General features: G+C 36.4%; 1 protein-coding gene across 1 annotated transcript in view; it reads right to left on the bottom strand.

The window, feature by feature from the left end:
* AGBL4 (AGBL carboxypeptidase 4) overlaps nucleotides 1-21,992 on the bottom strand; it is a 1,304,809-nt gene that overhangs the window by 569,983 nt on the left and 712,834 nt on the right. The window lies entirely within an intron of this gene.

Raw genomic sequence — 21,992 nt, 5'->3', positions numbered from 1 at the left:
AGCTCTTTCCCCTTAGTAGACAATACCTGGAGTAATTAGTTACTCAAAAGTCTGTTTTCTGGAATATAAAATAGCTATAAAAATATAGTTATTTAGAAGATTAATCAAGATAATACACATGAACTAGCAAGTACATAGTTGGCTAACAATGAATGCTAGCTCCCTTCTTAGCATGTGAGAATAAATCCTATTCGGGCTGGACATGCTTTTGGTGATTATGAAGATAACTTTCCTGATTTTACAGATGGGGACTTGTTCAGAATCAAATGAAATATCAGTATGAAAACTGAAATTAGCATATGTATCCATTCTCTGTATTCTTCTACTAAAAAGATGGTATTATAATTTTCTATGGATGGATTTAGGAAAGAAAAAAGTACTATTGTGTTATAGTGGACCTACTCGAAGATAACTTTGAAACTTATAGATAAGCACATTTTTAAAAGGCAGAAGCCCATATATCAGAGCTATTATCTATTCCAATCTGGGCAACAACTACATATGGATATTTACTGTGCTTGGGCTGAGATGAATGGAACTTTAGATGCAAATCCTCATTGACATGGTTATATTATATATATTTTTAACTTTTTAAATGTTTATTTATTTTTGATAGAGAGAAGGCAAGCAGGGGAGGAGAAGAGAGCGAGGGAGACACAGAATTTGAAGCAGGCTCCAGGCACTGAGCTGTCAGCACAGAGCCCAACGTGGGGCTTGAACCCACAGACTATGACATCATGACCTGAGCCAAAGTCACATGCTTAACTGACTGAGCCACCCAGGAGCACTGAAATGGTTTTATTTTTAATCCAAGCAAAGCACACATTACTCAACACAAAGTTCACTGTCAATTCTAAGACACACATTTTCCCTCCATTTAACATCTCTGAAATCCAGATACATCTTATAGTATCATGACTCACTGGCATGCCTGAGTAGATATATCAAAACTTGCTAGTGTGTTGATGACTTGAGAGAAAATTGCAAGATGACAACGGACATTTTGAAGAAAGGCTACATTATCATGTTCTTGAAGACACAGAAGCTGCTACTGTGTGGGAAAATGTGTCTACTGACAACTCTGAGTGGAAAGTAATTCAGAATAGATGGATCCTGAATGTTTTCAAAATACCTTCACACTTTATTTGCATGCTTTTATTATGCACAAGAGAGATCTATGATAAAAATCTCTGTATAAATTTAAAAGAGGTCTTTTAATAAATATAAAATAAAAATTCAATGTAATAAGAAAGTGCTGTGTCAGAGCTTAATCGGCAACATTTTTCTTCCTTAGTATTTTTTTCATAAAGTAATGGTGCATCTTATAGTTGACAGCTTCTTAAATCTGATGAAATGTGGTAAGTCACACCAAATAAAATGCTTCAGGCTATGTAACACTTTCTAATAAAAATATCCAAATCACATTAATCTCATAGTGATTAATAACAATTTAGATTGTAACTCTACTAAAATACTATTAACCCATTTATTGAACACCACATATGGTTAATTATAGCATAGTAGTTAAGATTAAGAACTCTGGAATCCAACCAACCTGAAATTCAATCCTGATTCCCTCATTTACCAACACTGTAATCTTTGATAACTTACTTAAATTCTCTACACCTCAGGTTTTTATTTTTTAATAATGGGAAAAACAATAATACTTATCTTTTAAAGTTTGTTATAAGGATTAAATTAAATTAATTAAAACTATTAGCAGTATGTGACTCCTAGAAATGGTTCAATGTCTATTAACCACTACATTACTATTGCCCACTAATATTATAATAATATTATACTATTTGATTTTTTTTAAAAATATTTTTAAAGTTTATTTATTTTGAGAAAGAGAGAGAGCACAAACCAGGGATGGTCAGAGAGAAGGAAAGACAGAATAACAAGCAGGCTCTGCACCATCACCACAAAGCCCAATGCGGAACTTAAACTAATGAACTGTCAGATCATGACCTGAGCCGAGATCAAGAGTCAGATGCCACCCAGGCACCCCTATACTATTTGATCTTTACAACACCTATGTGAGAGTATTACTGTCTCCAATTTATAGATGAGAAGTCTGATTCTAACAAACTTTCTGTTGGAAAAGGGTTACACAAACCACTGATTATTTAGAAAACTTGTGGCTAGTAAATTATACTAGTTAGTTAATTGTCAGATATTTCAAGCTTAAGCTCCTTGCCACTCAATGTTTATGAAAAACTCAGTTGAGAGAGAGAAAAAGAATACAGGGAAAATAGCCTACACAGTACATAGTTCACCTGCTCCTTGAGATACTCTAAAATTTATCTTTGGATCAAGCCAAGCAAGGCACAAGAGAACACTATTGGTCTTTTATAGAATTGCTTTTATCAACTTGGCAGATAACAAAGGACTACATTGAGAGATATTATAGAACAGCCCTATGAAACTTTTTCCTTACTGTTAAGGGTGTGTCTGAGAATGTTGTTTATCACATTATAAACTATATTCTTTTTTTTAAAATTTTTTAATGTTTTTATTTAGTTTTGAAGGAGAGAGAGAGAGAGAGAGAGAGAGAGAGAGAGACAGAGCATGAGCGGGGGAGGAGCAGAGAGAGAGGGAGACACAGAATTCGAAGCAAGCTCCAGGCTCTAAGCTGTCAGCACAGAGCCTGATGCGGGGCTCGAATCCACAAACTGTGAGATTATGACCTGAGCCACAGCCAGACACTCAACCGACTGAGCCACCCAGGTGCCCCAAAACTATATTCTTTAAATTCACTTATCCTCTTCCCTTCTCCTGGGTCTTAGTGTCAATAAAAGCTGTGTTTTTCTTCAGAAACTGAACTGAGTTTTGTATTCGATACTGTGAGCCTAGTATCTGATCTTGTATTTCTCCTTGTCTTTGTTGCTAGGAAACTCAATGTCAAATTTATTACTTAACCCCAACAAATGTAGGTATTAACTTTACTCCTGGCTTCCTCTTTTCCCTCCACTCATTTTGCCAGAAGGGACAGTATATGAGATGTCTGTCTTTATAATGGGAAAGAGCCTAGTGCCTTCTGGGCACTGAGAGAAGACCATGTAGTTGGATCATTTTTACAAATGCTAGAGATGAAGCTGAAAAGAGAGACATGCCAACTGGAACATGATAAGTTCTGTATTTCTATAATCCATTCCAAATAATTTATGGTAAATGGAATATAATAAAAATATCAGTCAACAAGCAAACATATAAATAAATACTAAACATGTATCTTAATTCTATAGATTTCTTATGGAAAAAAAATGAATTAAATACCTTGTCCCATCTCCAACTCTGGTTTGCAATGAAGAGTCCTCTATAATCAGTAGAACACAGAACAGAAGGGTGGAGATCAGATGATACTAGGTAGAGAAAGATTTCTAAGAAGAATGGTATGAAGGAATGGAAGAAATGGAATTTCTTTTCTAGCATCTGTCTGGCTGGAGCCCTCCCCAACTACCCACTAGCTGCTGTTGGGGGAATTAACTCCACCCACATGAGCATGGTACCTGTGCCAACTCTGACCATGGCACAGATTTATAAGGAATCTGGAGGCTTTACAATGGCTCCAGGCTGAAAACAGGATTTGGTGTAAAACCAGTTCTGTCACTTACTAGCTGTGGGTCCTTAAGCAAGTCACCCTTCTGGTACTTGTTTCCTCATGTAATGGCATTAGCATTCTTACCACACAGAATTGTTAAGACTAACTGTATAGTAAAGGTTATTGCAAAATTTTGAAAGATTTTGGAAATAGTGATGAAGAAACCAGGAGAGCTGACTGTGCCTTCTCTGCCTGAGCTTTAGCTTCTGTGAAATGAGGCAGTTGGATTGAAAGTTCTAGAAAGGGATTGCCTTTCAACTCTGTAGTTTGCAGAATAATTACACAAAAGACAATCTGGATTTAAGAACTAATCAGAGAATGGGTGGGTACCTGCCTGGGCTCAGAGGTATGGTTGACAGTAGTTTTCTTGAGGACTGTGAGTTAGCCCATAGGAGCCCAAGGTTGGTTTGTGGTCAGTAAGTGATTTGGGGATGCTGACATATTTGAAAATGAAGCATTTCACAGTGTGAATGTGTAAGATGCTTTTTACATATCCATAAAAGTCAAAGTTTTCCAAAAGAAGAAAAAAAAGAGAAATAAATAAATAATCGGAGCATGTAATCATTCAACAATAACACATGCCAGAAAATAGTATATTTTGGTAGGTTTTGTTTTTGTGGTTTTTTGTTTTTTGTTTTTTGTTTTTTTTTTTTTTGGAAAACACAAGAGAAAGGCCTAGTTTGAAGAATTAGGTATCTGAAATAACAGAATATTTGTTTGGCCTTTTTCATACGCAGGCACTTACTATGCATATCACTTAGTCTTCACAATAATGTTGAGAAGTGGGGCTTAATGTCTTCATTTTATAGATGGGGAAATGATACTAAGAATATTTGAATAATTTGCTCATAGTCATACAACCCACAAATAGTGGAAATGAGATATAAAGCACAGATCATTGGCTTCAAACCCCACATATGCTCTCTGGTAAACCAGGCTGCCTCCCAAGGAGAACCAGAGCTGTGCTCATCAAACAGATCAAGTGTATATGGAACATAATTAGTCTGAATATGTAGACAGTCTAAACAGATGAGACATGGTGGCTTCCAAATTGGAATAAAAAGAGAGTACAAAGAGTATAAAAAAGGAAAAAACAAAAATAAAAATAGTTGCTTGAACTTTTAGAAATTACAAATTACTTTACTACCCATTAACTCATTTTTTCCTCAAAATTACCTTGTGAAGTGAGTAGTATCATCTCCATTCTCAAATGAGAAAATAGGCTCAGAAAGGGTGGTTGACTTTCTTAAGGTCACCCAGATACTAAGTGAAAGATTGAGAACAAACCTTTCTTAAAAAGCTCCTGTCCTTTTCGGCCTAGACAATGTTAGTCTTAGAGGGATGATTTTTTTCTAGACTGTAAATAGAAAACAGCCCCTCATTTATAGGTAGAAAAAAAAATCAGCCTCCATTTTGAGTTCTGCACCAAATTTAACATGGTGGGTAGGGTAGTGGTTTCCTCACACTCATGAGCAATTCTCAGACACCAACAATGTGTCCTAAAATTCATCTCAGTTTTGAATGCTATCTACCCAGAGATAGTATCAGATTATCCAGTTGGAGGGCTCAGTCCTACGAGAATATGCCTCTCCCCCTCATTTCAGATACCAATTACAAGCCCAGGTTGTCACTCCTGGTTGGGATCCTGACCAACTAGTTATACATAGGGGGTTCCAACCTCCTCCTTGGACTTCATACACCGTCACAAGTTCAGGTGATCACCTATACTTCTGACTGACTGTCTATAAATCAGAAGTTCCTACAATCCCCTCCTTGGGTTTGATTAATTTGCTAAAGTGGCTCACACCACTCAGAGAAACATTTTACTTATGAGATTACTGGTTTATTATTAAAGGATATAAGTCAGGAACAGCCAGATAGAAGAGATACATAGGACAAAGTATGTAGGAAGGGGCATTGAGCTTCTATGCCCTCTTCAGGAATGCCACTTTCCCTATATCTTCATATGTTCACCAACCTGGAAGCTCTCTGAAACTTGTCCCACTGTATTTAATGGAGGCTTCATCATAGAGCCACACCTGATTAAGTCATTGGCCACTGCCAAATGAATTCAATCTCTAGCCTCTCAACTCTATAATCACATGGTTTGTTCCCTGGAAACCAGCAACCATCCTTGAGTTACCTAAGAGCTTTCCAAAAGTTACCTCAACAACACAACAAAGGACATATTTTAGTTCTTACCATAGGAAATTTGAAGGGTTTTAGAAGCTATGACCCAGGAACCATGGACAAAAACTAAACATATATGAGAAATCTCAATATTCCAGCCCCATTTTGTAAATAAGTCTGCTCTCAAGTACTCTGTGGGGACACTGATACTGGAGAAGTCCTGGCTGATAGAAACAGTTGCTATGAGTTTAAAGAGACTCACCTAAGCTTAACCAAACTCTACAACACAAGTCCACAAATCCATAGCACGTACCATTTGTTCCAAAAAAAATAACTGATGTTGCCAAGGTAGGTCTTAATTGCACTGTGAAGAACATAACAAGACTACCAAACTCCGGTAGTCAAAATCAATATACTGTTCCACTCAGCCTAACATTTACAGAAAGAATGATGTTTAACCAACTTGCCCAGGCTGTTGCTCAGAAAATAAAGAAAATTGACAAGGGCCTCAGGGTCCCACCAATGATCTGCAGACTTCACAGTGCTGTCAAATTTATAATCCCTAATCCTCACAGCAGTCCTGTAACTTAAAACACACATAGGAGATTATTCCAAATATATGGGTGACAACACAAAGTCATAAACAGAACAGCACTAAACTGAGTGCCTACTATATGGGCAGGTATTTTATTCATATACACTGATTCCTTACAATCATCCTAAGAGCTATTGTGAGTAGGTATGATGATGAAAAAACTCAAGTTTATGCAAGTATTAACTTTACCATGGTTACATACATAGTAAGTGGTAGGATTAAATAATAGTCCTGGCAGAATCTGCACAGTATAATCAAGATCTGTCTTAGAGGATTGGTAGTAATGTTGTCCAGTCCATCCTTTCTTATTACACCAGGGTGCGTCTCTTGATATACTGTAAAATGACTAGTTCAAGATCATTTACCCATCTGTCTTACCTAACTATACATAGCTCCCTGACTAAAGGGATTTTTTTAATATTATCTTTATATCTCAGAACACAAAAAAGAATTTTGAAGATTGTCAGTGATTATTAACATTTCACAAACTGAATTAAAATTCAGCTTTGGTATAGACTCTGACATCAAAAATTCTGGATTTTGACTACTTTAGCTATGATATATCACATTCAAAGATATATTTAAAAGGACTTGGAGTTATGCTTCCAGCCATATTCCAGTGAAATAACAGGAACTAGATTACCCTACTGCCTTAAACAACAAGAAAACTGAAAAAAAAATTAAAAATTGTTATCAGATATTCATCAATTGGCAATGCTGGACTCTAATGCCTGAAACATAAGAAAAAAGTGAGGTGTGCCTTGTAATCAACTAGGCTTTTGGCTTGAAGGCATATTTTGGACTGTGGAGAAGAGAGGGTATACCAAGCACAACCTAATGGTATTGCTAAATTGAGAAGACAGAGATCAGAGTTCAGAGATTCTGAGGTAATGAGGGATAGTCTTTGAGAAGAAAGAGCTTTGCAGAAAAAGAGCTTCAGAAATTTCCATAGTGTTGCTCTTGAGTCTTCACTCAAGTCTCTTGAGTCTCCAAATGTGTATGTAAAAGTAAAACTCTAAGAGGTCAGGAAATGAGTCACTAGGGAGGGCTGTGACTTGATCAATTTCCACAGATCATAGAGGGGTTAGGAATTATTTAGGTTCCAAGAGTGAATAGTCTTCACTGATACTTTAAGTCATTCAGTAAATACCACAGCAGGTTCAGGTCTTAGGGCTAAGCTACTCCTAGAGTAAAGCCACTCTAGACCTTCCCTAAAGTATCTTAAAAGCAAACTTTCAAAAGGATCAAATTGAACTTTAAGTAATTCAACTTCCAGCCAAAACAAAACCTAAGTCCTTTAAAGAAAGACAACAAAGTACACATGACAATGTTAAATCCACAATACTTAGCAGTAACCAAAAATTAAAGATATATCCAGAAACAGAGAAAAGTAACCAATAATCAGGAGAAAAGTATGTCACTAGAAACAAACCTATAAATTGTAGATATAATGAAGTTAGTATACAAGAAAATTAAAAGAGCAATTATAGTTATGTAAATTAAAGGAGAACAGTTATAATAAGGAGGGAAATGGAAGACATAAAAGAGAATCAAATGAAACTTACAGAGATAAAAAATACAGATCTGAAATGAAAATTCACTGGATAGAATTAGATTAGATACTGCACAGGCAAAGACTAAAACTGGAATATATAACAATAAAAACTATCCAAAATAAAGCACAGAGATAAAAAAATTGAAAAAAGTTTAAGAATCTCAGTGACTGACCTTTGGAACAGTATCAAATGGTCTCATACATGTGCAATTAGAGTCACAGGAAGAGAGAAGAGAGAAAAAAAGGACACAAAAAAATTGCATTGGAAAAAATATTTCCAGGGGCGCCTGGGTGGCTCAGTTGGTTGAGCGTCCGACTTCAGCTCAGGTCATGATCTCACGGTCTGTGAGTTGAGCCCCGCGTCGGGCTCTGTGCTGAATCTCAGAGCCCGGAGCCTGCTTTGGATTCTGTGTCTCCCTCTCTCTCTGCCCCTCCCCTGCTCATGCTCTGTCTCTCTCTGTCTCAAAAATAAATTAAAAAAACATTAAAAAATATTTCCAAATTTGATGAATAATATAAAGCCATAGATCCATGAAGCTCAATAAACATCAAGTAGATTAAACACAAAGTAACTACACCAAGACACATTATAATACAGTTTGAAAACCAGTGATAAGAAGAAAAATCTTAATGGCAGCAAGGTAAGTGAGGAGAGACAAGATCACGTATAGAGAAACAAAGAATGACTGAAAAATTTCATCAAAACTATGCAAGCCAGAAGATAGCTGAAAGGAACTTAGAGTGTTGTAACTGTCACTTTAAAATTACAGCAAAAATATGTTTTAAAATAACACAACATAAATGAACATTTCACAATATAAGCTCAAACTTTGTTAAAAATTAAAGCAAATGAAAACTTTTTAAACTAAACAAAAGCAGGGCTTCTGGGTGGCTCAGTTGGTTAAGAATCCAACTTTGGCTCAGGTCATGATCTCAAGGTATGTGGGTTTGAGCCCCACGTCGGGTTCTGTGCTGACAGCTCAGAGCCTGGAGCCCGCTTCAGATTGTGTGTCTCCCTCTGTGCCTCTCCCCTGCTTGTGCTCTGTCTCTGTCTCTCTCAAAAATAAATAAATATTGAAATAAACCAAAGTTAAGAGAATTTGAATGTTTCAAATAAAAAATTGGATGTTTATTTTTTTAATTAATTTATTTAAATTCAAGGTAGTTAACATACAGTATAGTATTGGTTTCAGGAGTAGAATCCAGTAATTCATCACTTACATATAACACCCAGTGCTCATCCCAATTTGTGCCCTCCTTAATGCCCATCACCCATTTAGCCCATCTACCCCATACCTCCCCTCCAGCAACCTTCAGTTTGTTTTGCATAGTTATGAGTCTCTTATGGTTTGTCTCTCTTTCTCTTTTTATCTTTTCTTCTCCTATGTTCATCTGTTTTGTTTCTTAAATTCCACATGAGTTAAATCATATGATATATGACTTTCTTTGACTGACTTATTGTACTTAGCATGATACACTCCAGTTCTATCCCTGTTGCTATAAATGGCAAGATTTCATTATTTTTGATCACCAAGTAATATTCCATTGTCTACATATACATCACATCTTCTGTATCCATTTATCAGTCAATGGTCATTTGGGCTCTTTACAAAATTTGGTTATTGTTGATAGTGCTGCTATAAATATTGGGGTGCATATGCCCCTTTGAATCAGCATTTTTGTAACCTTTGGAAAAATACCTAGTAGTGCAATTGCTGGGTCATAGAATAGTTCTAGTTTTAATATTTTTGAGGAACCTCCATTCTTTTATCCAGAGTGGCTACACCAGTTTGCATTCCCACCTATAATGCAAAAGGGTTCCTCTTTCTACACATCCTCACAACATCTATTGTTGCCTGAGTTGTTAATTTTAGCCATTCTGACCTGTGTGAGGTGGTATCTCATCATGATTTTGACTTGTATTTCCCTGATGATGAGTGATGTTGAGCATGTTTTCATGTGTCTGTTAGCCATCTGGATGTCTTCTTGGGAAAAGTGTCTATTCATGTCTTCTGTCCATTTCCTCACTGGATTATTTGTTTTTTTGGGTGTTGAGTTTGATAAGTTCTTTATAGATTTGGGGTATTAACCCTTTATCTGATATGTCATTTGCAAACATCTTTTCCCATTTTGTCAGTTGCCTTTTAGTTTTGTTGATTGTTTCCTTCACTGTGAAGAAGACTTTTATATTGATGAGGTCCCAATAATTCATGTTTGCTTTTATTTCCCTTGCCTCTGAAGACATGTTTAGTAAGAAGTTGCTGTGGCTGAGGTCAAAGAGGTTGCCTACTGTTTTCTCCTCGAGGATTTTGATGGTTCCTGTCACACATTTAGGTCTTTCATCCATGTTGATTTTATTTTTGTGTATGGTGTAAGAAAGTGGTTCAGGTTCATTCTTCTGCATGTCGCTGTCCAATTTTCTCAACACCATTTGCTGAAGAGATTGTCTTTATTCCATTGGATACTCTCTTGGTTTATCAAAGATTATTTGGCCATACATTTGTGGTTCTTTTCTGGGATCTCTATTCTGTTCCACTGATCTACGTGTCTGTTTTTGTGCCAGTACCATACTGTCTTGATGATTACAGCTTTGTAGTAAAGTTTTAAAGTCCAGAATTGTGATGCCTCCATCTTTTTCAACATTACTTTGGCTATTCAAGGTCTTTTTTGGTTCCATACAAATTTTAGGATTGTTTGTTCTAGCTCTGTGAAGAATGCCAGTGTTATTTTGATTGGGATTGCATTAAATGTGTAGATTCCTTTGGGTAGTATTGACATTTCACAATATTTGTTCTTCCAATCCATGAGCATGGAATATTTTTCCATTTTTTGGTGTCTGCTTCAATTTCTTTCATCAGCTTTCTATAGTTTTCAGCATTAAGATCTTTTACCACTTTGGTTAGGTTTATTTCTAGATATCTTATGTTTTTTGGTGCAACAGTATATGGGATTGATTCCCTCATTTCTCTTTCTGCTGCTTCATTATTGGTGTATAGAAATGCAACCTATTTGTGTACATTGATTTTACATCCTGTGACTTTGCTGAATTCATGTAGCAGTTCTAGCAGTTATTTGGTGGAGTCTTTCAGGTTTTCCAGGAGGAGTATCATGTCATCTGCGAAGAGTGAAAGTCTGACTTCTTCCTTGCCAACTTGGATGCCTTTTATTTCTTTTTATTGTCTGATAGCTGAGGCTAGGAGTCCCAACACTATGTTGAACAACAGTGGTGAGAGTGAACATCCCTGTCGTGTTCCTGACCTTATGGGGAAAGCTCTCAGTTTTTCCCCATTGAGGATGGTATTAGCTGTGGGCTTTTCATATATGGCTTTTATGATGTTGATGTATGTTCCCTCTATCACTATTTGATGATTTTTCTTGATGATTTTTATCAAGAAAAGATGCTGTATTTTGTCAAATTGGATGTTTAAAACAAAAATAACAGCTATGTATTGTGGGGTTATAATACATGCAAATATAAAATCTGTAACAACAATAGCAAAATAACAGAAAGAAAAAATATAAGAATATTGTTATAAGGACATTTCAGTACATGCTAACAATTATAATATTATTGGAAGCTTGGTTGTGATAAGTCACAGATATTTATCATAAATGAGAGAGCAACCCCTAAAAAGGTAAAACAAAGAGGTTTGGCTAATAAGTAAACAGTGAATATTGAATAGAATCCTTAAAAATATTCCAATTAATCCATGTGAAATAAGGAAAAGAGGAGGAACTGATACAGAGAACAGATGGAACAAATGGAAAACAAAGAGCAAGATGATCATCTCAAATCCAGAAAAATTCATAAATACATTATATTCAAATGGTCTAATCACTCCATTTAAAAAGAGAGTCAGATTGAATTTAAAAATCAAGGTTAAACTATATTCTGTCTACAAGAAACCCCCTTTAAACATAAAAGTACAAATAGTTCAAAGGAAAAAAAAATAAAAAAATATATACATGCAGTCAGTAATCATTAGTAAGTTAAAGAGTTTATTATATTAATATAAAAAAGACTTTAGAAAAAGAGCATTGACATAGAAAAGGGAAATTTCATGATGATCAAGGGATAACCACATCAAGAAGTCAAGAATCATAAAACTATATGCACCTAAAACAGAACTTTTAAATACATAAAGTAAAATCTGACAGAACTGAAAGAAAAATAAATCTATAATTATAGTTGGAAACATCAACAATTCTTTAACACCAATTAATAGAACACTGAAAACTTCAAAACATTGTTGAAATAAATTACAGAAGACTAAAATAAACAAAGATATGTACTATGTGTATTGGAAAATTCAATATTGTTAAGCTATCAACTCTCCTAAAATTTACCTATAGGTTAAATGCAAACCCAATTGATAAAATGACTCTATAATTTATATAGCAATGAAAAAAGAAAGCTGGACGAGCCATAACTATTTTGAAAAAGAAAAACAAGGTCAGAGACCTTAAGCTACCTAGTTTTGAGACTGTGTATAAAACTCAGGTAATCATATTGCTGGAAAGAGTAGGAGGACCGAAGTTCACTTGTACTACAGATATGACTAAATAACACCCAGATCAGTGTAAATAACCCAGAAAACAACCTGAAGACTGGCAGAACAAACTCTCCACAGCTAAATGTAGAGACGAGACCACAATGAAGAGAGTAGGTAGGGTGGAGACATAGTACAGAGCTAAACAGACCTCGGGATGGTCCATAGGAGGGAAGAAATAATGAAAATTAGAGCAGAAATAAATGACACAGAAACTAAAGAGAAGCAAGAGAATAGATAAATTAAACCAGGAGCTAGTTCTTTGAAAAGATCAACAAAATTAGCCAAACTCATAAAAACAGAGAGAGAGAGAGCACCCAAATTAAGCAAAATCAGAAATGAAAGAAGAGAAATAGCAATCAACATCATAGAAATACGAAGGACTGTAAGAGAATATTATTAAAAAATATATGCCAACCAATTGGAAAACCTAGATTAAATGGATAAATTCCTAGAAACATATAACCTACCAAACTGAATAAGAAAGAAATAAAAAAAATTTAACAGACTGATTACCAGAAAGGAGATTGATTCAGTAATCAAAAAAATAAAATCCCAACAAACAAAAGCCCAAGACACAAAGCCTTCACAGATGAATTCTACCAAACATTTAAAAGAGAGTTAATACCTATTCTTCTCAAACTCTTCCAAAGGAGGAGGAGGAGGAGGAGGAGGGAGAGGGGGAGGGGAAGGAGGGGTGGGGGAAGCAGGAGCAGCAGCAGCGGCAGCAACTTCCAAATTCACTTTGTGGTCAGCGTTACCTTAATACCAACACAAGTGAAAGACACAACAAAAAAAGAGAACAGGCCAAAATCTCTGATAAACATAGATGCAAAACTCCTCAACAAAATACTAGCAAAATGAATTCAACAATATATTAGAAGAATCATTCACCATGATCAAGTAGGATTTATTCCTGGGATGCAAGGTTGGCTGAATATTTGCAAATCAATCAATATGATATATACATCAATAAGTGAAAAGATCAAAATCATATGACCCTTTCAATAGATGCAGAGAAAACATTTGACAAAGTACAACATGCATTCGTAATAAAACCCTCAACAAAGAAGGTTTAGAGGGAACATACCTCAACATAATAAAGGCCATCATCATCAATGGTGGAAAACTGACAACTTTCCCCTAAAGTCAGGAATAAGACAAGGATGTCCAGTCTCACCACTTTTATTCAACATAGTACTGAAAGTCCTAGCCACAGCAATCAGACAATAAAACAAAATAAAAGGCACCCAAATCAGTAAGGAAAAAGTAAACTTTCACTATTTGCAGGTCACATGATACTGTATATAGAAAACCCAAAAGACTCTACCAAAAAACTACTAGAACTGATAAATGAATTCAGTAAAGTCACAGAATATAAAATCAATGTACAGAAATTTGCTGCATTCCTATACAGTAATAACAAAGCAGTAGAAAGTGAAATTAAAAAACCAACCCTAACAGCATGGAAGTTGTTTGTGTGTCTCACGTCCATGAAATACAGCCAGACCAACACTAAACCATCCTACACACCTAGAAAACTGACTGGAGGATGAATACAACAATTTGCACAACCTGAACCACAGAATTCAGCAGGTACGTGGCGCAGAGAAGTGAACTTGGGGAGTCAGAAGGCACAGGAAAGGAGGTGCTTTTGTGAGCAGAGACAGGATGAAGACTGGGCCAGGTGGGGGGGGGAGAATACGGGAAAAGCACCCCTCCCCAAAAGCAGCTGGAGAGGAAGTGGAAAATTGGAAACTGCCGCAGGGACTAAACTAAAAAGGGAGAAAGGAGAAAGGAGAGGGTTTAAATTCCATTAAGACTGTAAACAAGGGGAGTGCAAAGGCTGCAACTCCACAGCTCGATACCTAGTGGTGCTCTGGTGGGAAGGGCAAATCCCAGAAACAGAGTGGTGTCCGGGAGGTTCTTGGGCCACACAGGGAAAAGAGGTTCCACTGCTGGAAGGACATTTGGTAGAGACTGTTGAAGCCACCTGGTTTCAGCAGAACCCGGAAGGCAGCCACATTTGTTGGTGCTGGGGCAAGTTCATTTGAGGGTGAAGCCCGGTGCCAGATGTGTATTATGATTTTCCATAATCCCTGAAACGCTGCTGCTACATTATGTCGTGAACTTTTTCTGGGGCGGACTGGCACCTGGCTGTAGTCTCAGGGCACTGCCAGCAGCAGGTCCAGCAAGTGTTCCTAAGGGCAGCCGACATTCAGCCATTGCTTGGTAAGACCCTCCTGCAGAGGGGCGGAAGGGGTCAAAGCTGCAGTCCTTCAGAAGTAAGGGGCCAGGGAAAACAGATGCATCTGAGACAAAAGTTGGGAGAGAGGTACTGCCTGGGGCCTGGTCACAGAGAGTGAAAAAGCAGGGAGCAGACGAAAGCTGAAGAGAGAGGATGGGTGCACAATTGCTTATCCGGGAGAACAGACTGGGTAGCAGGGTGGCACCATTTTCACCGCTTCTGCGAATGCGCATACGCACCTACGAGCCCTGCAACAATCCACCCCAGTAGGCTAGCAGCACCATCTAGTGGAGAGCGGAGCCATTACACTGAGCAGCACCCAACTGGGCCAACTTTGCTCTCAAGAACACAAGTCTCACCGCCGGCTTAGTTTATGGACTATAAAACGCTACACAGACTGACTTCTAGGGGAAAACGAAGTAATTTCAGTCCTGCTTCAATCTGTTAGTAGGTCCATCTATTCAATTTTATTTCCTTTCTTTTTCTCTTTTACACTTCTTTTCATTTTCTTGAATACAGAAAGAGAAAAAATTCATTTTATTTTACATTTTTATTAACAATATTTTTTAGTTTTTATTACTGTATTTTTACTTTTGTGTAAATTTGTTCAAATTCTATTTTACGTCCATCATTTTAGTTTAGTTGACTTCAGTGTATTCACCTTTTCAAATATTCAAATGATATCCTTTTTTTTCTTTCTTTTTCTTCTTTTCTCTTTTTCATTTCTTTTCTTCTTCTTGAATGCAGAAACAGAAAAATTTCATTTTTACTTTCAATTTCTATTAAAAATATTCTTTACTTTTTTACTATATTTTTTGCTTTTATGAAAATTTTTTCAAATTCTATTTACTTCCATCGTTTTATTTTAGTCTACTAGTGTATTCATATTTTCAAATTTTCAAACAATTCCTTTTTTCTTTTTTTATCTTTTGTCTCTTTTTCGTTTCTTTTCTTTTTCTTGAATACAGAAAAAATAAAAGATTCATAGTTATTTTTAATTTTTATTAAAATATTTTTCCTTAATTTTTCTACTTTATTCTTTACTTTTGTGTATATTTTTTCAAATTCCATCTTACTCCCATCATCTCATTTTAGTCTACTTCAGTGTATTCATTTTTGCAAATTCTCAAACGATTTCCTTTTTTTTCTCCCCCCACCTTTTTTTCTCTAATCTGTCAAACCACTTTCAACCACCAGACCAAACACACCTAGAATCTAGCATCATTTATTTTATTTGTGTGTGTGTTTAAATTTTAATTTTAATATCCTTTTTAGTTTTTTTAATTTCAATTTTTCTACCTCATTAATTCCTTTTCTCCCTTCAAAATGACAAAATGAAGGAATTCACCCCAAAAGAAAGAGCATGAAGAAACGACAGCCAGGGATTTAACCAACACAGACAGGAAGCAAGATGTCTGAACCAGAATTTAGAATCATGATAATAAGAATACTAGCTGGAGTCGAGAATAGCTTACAATCCCTTTCTGCAGCGATAAAAGAGGTAAAAAATAGCCAGAATGAAATTACAAATGCTATAACTGAGCTGCAATCACGGATGGATGCAGCAGCAGCAAGGATGGACGAGGCAGAATAGAGAATCAGCGATATAGAGGACAAACTTAGAATAACAAAGCAGAAAAAAAAGAGGGAGATTAAGGCAAGAGAGCACGATTTAAGAATTAGAGAAATCAGTGACTCATTAAAAAGGAACAACATCAGAATCATAGGGGTCCCAGAGGATGAAGAGAGAGAAACAGGGGTAGAAGGGTTATGTGAGCAAATCATAGTGGAAAACTTTCCTAACCTGGGGAAAGACACACACATCAAAATCCAGGAAGCACAGAGGACCCTCATTAGATTCAACAAAAACCGACCATCAACAAGGTCTTTCATAGTCAAATTCACAAAATACTCAGGCAAGGAGAGAATCATGAAAGCAGCAAGGGAAAAAAAAAGTCCCTAATCTACAAGGGAAGACAGATCACGTTTGCAGCAGACCTATCCACAGAAACTTGGCAGGCCAGAAAGGAGTGGCAGGATATATTCAGTGTGCTGAATCAGAAAAATATGCAGCCAAGAATTCTTTATCCAGTAAGGCTGTCATTCAAAATAGAAGGAGAGAGAAAAAGTTTCCCAGACAAACAAAAATTAAAGGAGTTTGTGACCACTAAACCAGCCCTGCAAGAATTTTTCAGGGGGACTCTCTGAGGGGAAAAAAGATGAATACATATATATATATACATATACATGTGTGTATGTGTGTGTATATATATATATATATGCAAATAAATATATAAGTAATGTATATAAACTATATATATATATAAATTATATGTGTGTGTAAATTATACATATGTATATATATAAAATATATATGTATATATATAAATTATATATACAAATATCCAAAAGCAACAACGATTAGGATCAGAGAACACCACCAGAAACTCCAACTCTACTAGCATCATAATGGCAATAAATTCATATCTTTCAGTAATCACTCTAAACCTCAATGGACTAAATGCTCCAATCAAAAGACATAGGGTAACAGAACGGATAAGAAAACAAGATCCATCTATATGCTGTTTACAAGAGACCCACTTTAGACCTAAAGACACCTTCAGATTGAAAGTAAGGGGATGGAGAACCATCTATCATGCTAATAGTCAACAAAAGAAAGCCAAAGTAGCCATACTCATATCAGACAATCTAGACTTTAAAGACTGTATCAAGAGATGCAGAGGGGCACCTGGGTGGCGCAGTCGGTTAAGCGTCCGACTTCAGCCAGGTCACGATCTCGCGGTCTGTGAGTTCGAGCCCCGCGTCAGGCTCGGGGCTGATGGCTCGGAGCCTGGAGCCTGTTTCTGATTCTGTGTCTCCCTCTCTCTCTGCACCTCCCCCATTCATGCTCTGTCTCTCTCTGTCCCAAAAATAAATAAAAACATTGAAAAAAAAAAATTAAAAAAAAAAAAAAAAAGAGATGCAGAAAGCCATTATATCATAATCAAGGGGTCTATCCACCAAGAAGACCTAAGAATTGTAAACATTTATGCACCAAGTGTGAAAACATCCAAATATGTAAATCAATTAATCACAAACATAAAGAAACTCATCAATAGTAATACCATAATACTAGAAGATGTCAAAACCCCACTCACAGCAATAGACAGATCATCTAATCAAAAAAATCAACAAGGAAACAATGGCTTTGAATGACACATTGAACCATATGGACTTAACAGATATATTCAGAATATTTCATCCTAAAGCAGCAGAATATACATTCTTCCAGTGCACATGGAACGTTCTCCATAATAGACCATATACTGGGATACAAATCAGCCCTAAGTAAGTACAAAAAGATCGAGATCATACTGTGCATATTTTCAGACCACAATGCTATGAAACTCAAAATCAACCACAAGAAAAAATTTGGAAAGGTAACAAACACTTGGAGACTAAAGAATATCCTACTAAAGAATGAATGGGCTAACCAAGCAGTTAAAGAAGAAATTAAAAAGTATATGGAAGTCAATGAAAATGACAGCACCACAATCCAAAACCTCTGGCACACAGCAAAGGCAGTCATAAGAGGAAAGTATATAGCAATCCAGGCCTTCCTAAAGAAGGAAGAAAGATCTTAGATACACAACTTAACCTTATGCCTTAAGGAGCTGGAAAAAGAACTGCAAATAAATCCAAAACCAGCAGAAGACAGGAAATAATAAAGATTAGAGCAGAAATTAATGCTTGGAAACCAAAAGAACAGTTAAAGAGATAATGAAACCAGAAGCTGATTCTTTGAAAGAATTAACAAAATTGATAAACCACTAGTGAGTTTGATCAAAGAGAAAAAGGAAAGGACCCAAATAAATAAAATCAGGAAGGAAAGAGGAGAGATCACAACCAACACAGAAATAAAAACAATAATAAGAGAATATTATGAGCAACTATATGCCAATAAATGGGCAATCTGGAAGAAATGGACAAATTCCTAGAAATATATACACTACCAAAACTGAAACCAGAAGAAATAGAAAATTTGAACAGACCCATAACCAGTAAGGAAATTGAATTAGCAATCAAAAATCTGCCAAAAAACAAGAGTCCAGGCCCAGCTGGCTTTCCAGGGGAATTCTACCAAACATTTAAGGAAGCGTTAACACCTATTCTCTTGAAACTGTTCCAAGAAATAGAAATGGAAGGAGAACTTCCAAACTCTTTCTATGAAGCCAGCATTACCTTCATTCCAAAACCAGACAGAGACACCACTAAAAAGGAGAACTACAGACCAATTTCCCTGATGAACATGGATGCAAACCAAAATCCTCAACTAGATATTAGCCAACCAGATCCAACAATACGTTAAAAAAATATTGACCACGACCAGGTGGGATTTATACCTGGGATGCAGGGCTGGTTCAATATCCGCAAAACAATTAACATGATTCATCACATTAACAAAAGAAAGGACAAGAACCATATGATCCTCTCAATAGATGCAGAGAAAGCTTTTGACAAAACACAGCATCCTTTCTTGATAAAAACCCTCAAGAAACTAGGGACGGAAGGATAATACCTCGAGATGATAAAAGCCATATACGAGCGACCCAATGCTAATATCATCCTCAATGGGGAAAAACGGAGAGCTTTCCCCCTAAGGTCAAGAACAAGACAGGGATGTCTACTCTCACCACTGTTATTCAACATAGTATTGGAAGTCTTAGCCTCTGCAATCAGACAACACAAAGAAATAAAAGGCATCCAAATTGGCCAGGAGGAGGTCAAATTTTCACTCTTCACAGATGACATGAGACTCTATATGGAAAACCCAAAAGATTCCACCAAAAAACTGCTATATGTGATTCATGAATTCAGCAAAGTTGCAGGATATAAAATCAATGCACATAAATCAGTTGCATTCCTATACACCAACAATGAAGCAACAGAAAGAGAAATCAAGGAAGTGATCCCATTTACAGTTGCACAAAAAAAACATAAAATACCTAGGAATAAATCTAACCAAAGAGGTGAAAAATCTATACACTGAAAATGATAGAAAGCTTATGAAAGAAATTGAAGAAGACACAAAAAAATGGAAAAAGATTCCATGCTCCTGGATAGGAAGAACAAATATTGTTAAAATGTTGATACTACCCAAAGCAATCTACATATTCAATGCAATCCCTATCAAAATAACACCAGCATTCCTCACAGAGCTAGAACAAACAATCCTAAACTTTGTATGGAACCAGAAAAGACCCCTAATAGCCAAAGCAATCTTGAAAAAGAAAACCAAAGCAGGAGGCATCACAATCCCAGACTTCAAGCTATACTACAAAGCTGTAATCATCAAGGCAGTACGGTACTGGCACAAGAACAGACACTCCGATCAACGGAAGAGAACAGAGAACCCAGAAATGGACCCACAAACATACGGCCAACTAATCTTTGACAAAGCAGGAAAGAATATCCAACGGAATAAAGACAGTCTCTTTAGCAAGTCGTGCTGGAAAAACTGGACAGCGACATGCAGAAGAATGAACCTGGACCACTTTCTTACATCATACACAAAAATAAACTCAAAACGGATGAAAGACCTCAATGTAAGACAGGAAGCCATCAAAATCCTCGAGGAGAAAGCAGGCAAAAACCTCTTTGATCTTGCCCGCAGCAACTTCTTACTCAACATGTGTCTGGAGGCAACGGAAACAAAAGCAAAAATGAACTACTGGAACCTCCTCAAAATAAAAAGCTTCTGCACAGTGAAGGAAACAATCAGCAAAACTAAAAGGCAGCTGATGGAATGGGAGAATTATTTGCAAACAACATATCAGATAAAGGGTTAGTATCCAGAATCTACAAAGAACTTATCAAACTCAACACCCAAAAAACAAATAATCCAGTGAAGAATTGGGCAAAACATGAATAGACACTTCTCCAAAAAGACATCCAGATGGCCAACTGACACATGAGAAAACGCTCAACATCACTCATCATCAAGGAAATACAAATCAAAACCATGAGATACCACCTGACACCTGTCAGAATGGCTAACATTAACAACTCAGACAACAACAGATATTGGCGAGGATGCAGAAAAAGAGGATCTCTTTTGCATTGTTCGTGCAGTGCAAGCTGGTGCAGACACTCTGGACAACAGTACAGAGGTTACTCATAAAACTAAAAATAGAACAACCCTACACCCAGCAATTGCACTACTAGGCATTTACCACAAGGGATACAGGTGTGCTGTTTCGAAGGGACACATGCACCCCAATGTTTATAGCAGCACTATCAACAATAGCTAAAGTATGGAAAGAGCCCAAATGTCCATCAATGGATGAATGGATAAAGAAGATGTGGTGTGTGTGTGTATGTATATATATATACATACACACACACATGTGGTGTGTGTGTGTATGTATATATATATACATACACACACACACACACACACACAATGGAGTATTACTTGGAAATCAAAAAGAATGAAATCTTGCCATTTGCAACTATGTGGATGGAACTGGAGGGTATTATGCTAAGTGAAATTAGTCAGTAAGAGAAAGATAAAAATCATATGACTTCACTCATAGGAGGACTTTAAGAGACAAAACAGATGAACATAAGGGAAGGGAAACAAAAATAATATAAAAACAAGGAGGGGGACAAAACAGAAGAGACTTATAAATATGGAGAACAAACTGAGGGTTACAGGAGGGGTTGTGGGAGTGGGGGTTGGCTAAATGGGTAAGGGGCACTAAGGAATCTACTCCTGAAATCATTGTTGCACTATATGCTAACTGATTTGAATATAAATTTAAAAAAATAAAAAATAATATTTAAAAAAAGAAAAGAAAAAAACTCAACCCTATTTTAAACTGCACCAAAATAATAAGAATCTAGGAATAAACTTAACCAAGGATTTGGAGGATCTGTACTCTGGAGACTATAAAACACTGATGAAAATAATTCAAGATGACACAAAGAAATGGAAAGGCACTCTAGGCACATGGATTAGAAGAAAAAAAATAGCGTTAAAATGTCTGTACTATCCAAAGTAATCTACATATTTAATGCAATCCCTATCAAAATACCAGCAGCATTTTTCACAGATGTAGAATAAGCAATCTAAAATTTGTATGGAACCACAAAAGACCCTGGATAACCAAAGCAATCTTGGAAAAGAAAAGGAAAGCTGGAGGCATCACATTTCTGGACTTCAAGTTATTTTACAAACCTGTAGTGATCAAAACAGTATGGTACTGGCACAAAAGTAGACACACAGATCAACAGAACAGAATAGAAAA

This window comes from Lynx rufus, unplaced genomic scaffold, assembly GCF_022079265.1.
Source record: "Lynx rufus isolate CCGP_SWC_20201006 ecotype Redwood Valley unplaced genomic scaffold, mLynRuf1.p SCAF_2, whole genome shotgun sequence".
Classification (NCBI taxonomy): domain Eukaryota; kingdom Metazoa; phylum Chordata; class Mammalia; order Carnivora; family Felidae; genus Lynx; species Lynx rufus.
This window is presented reverse-complemented; position numbering and strand designations above follow the sequence as displayed.